Source organism: Rhinopithecus bieti, unplaced genomic scaffold, assembly GCF_001698545.2.
Source record: "Rhinopithecus bieti isolate Rb0 unplaced genomic scaffold, ASM169854v2 repeat_23067, whole genome shotgun sequence".
Classification (NCBI taxonomy): Eukaryota; Metazoa; Chordata; class Mammalia; order Primates; family Cercopithecidae; genus Rhinopithecus; species Rhinopithecus bieti.
Genome location: NW_016837275.1, coordinates 3,466 through 4,745, shown reverse-complemented (window position 1 = coordinate 4,745; position 1,280 = coordinate 3,466). Strand labels below are relative to the sequence as shown.

The 1,280-nt window shown below is 39.8% G+C and overlaps 1 pseudogene; it reads right to left on the bottom strand.

Annotated features, from left to right (window-relative positions):
* Positions 1-7: 7 nt before the first annotated feature.
* Positions 8-790, bottom strand: LOC108524770 (calpain small subunit 1 pseudogene; annotated as a pseudogene).
* Positions 791-1,280: the final 490 nt, after the last annotated feature.

The window sequence follows — 1,280 nt, the reverse complement described above, 5'->3', positions numbered from 1 at the left end:
TTGATCAAGCAGCTGATAAAGTTGTCAAAATCCATGTTCCCTCCTTCATCCAAGTAGTGTCAGAATATTATGCTGTAGTTGTTCATTCAGGTGGAACCCTGCTGCCCCAAAGGCCCCTGCAAGTTCACTGCTGCAAATGGTTCCAGATCAGTCAACATCAAACTGCTTATATATTGTCTGTCACCTTTTGATGTTGTTCCACAGGTACTTGAATTCCTCAAAGTCCAGCTTGCCTGTAATGTCACTATCCATCATGGCCACCATGCTTTGACATGTATCAATGCCAAAACCATGAGTTTTCAGTTCAGTCCTACTGATAACAACCTTGTTGAGAACATTCATCAGTTCTGTGCCACTGACCTTGATGCCATCTCCAGCCAACTGGGCAAAGACTCTCCAGAAATGATGGACCTCCTCACTCTTGTTGGCCTCAGTGTTGGAGCAATGTGTGTGTGGAGGCAGGGGCTCTAGGCTGTGCTGTGTAGCCATCTCCATGATGGAGCTAATGACTCCACCTAGGAAGCACATGACCACTCTGCCACCTCTTCTGCCTCTGCTGAAGAACTGACTGCCAGACCTCTGGATGTGAGGAGACATGTTCCTAGTTAACTCATTCTTGAAGGGTGGAGGTGACAGTGGCAGGAATAGGAGAGATGAAGACCTGGATAGGGGCCTGGGGAATGTGCTTGGAGGCCTGATCAGTGGAGGATCACTCTATGTCTTTTGATTGGAGAGTTTCGTCCATTCACATTCAATGTAATCATTGATAAGTAAGGACTTAATCTTGCTATTTTATGTGTTTTCTAGTAGTTTCGTGGTCTTCTTTTCTTTCCTGTCTTCCTTTTAGCGAAGGTGATTTTTTCTGGTGGTATGTTTTAATTTCTTGCTTTTTATTCTTTGTGTATCTGTTTTACGTTTTTTGATTTGAGGTTACAATGAGGTTTGCAAATAATGTTTTATAACCTATTATTGCAAACTGATGACAACCCTGACTGCATAAACAAACAAATAACAAACAAGCAAAGAGAAAATGACTAAAAATTCTACACTTTAATTTCATCTCCATACTTTTCAAATTTTTGTTGCTTCTATTTATTATTATACTGTGTATGGCTTAAAAAGTTATTATAGTTATTATTTTAGATAGGTTTATCTTTTAGTCTTCCTACTTGAGATATGAGGAGTTTACACACCACAATTATGGTGCTGTAATATTCTTTTTTTTCCTTGTGTACTTGCTACCACCAGTGAGTTTTGTACCTTCAGTTGATTTTTTTTAA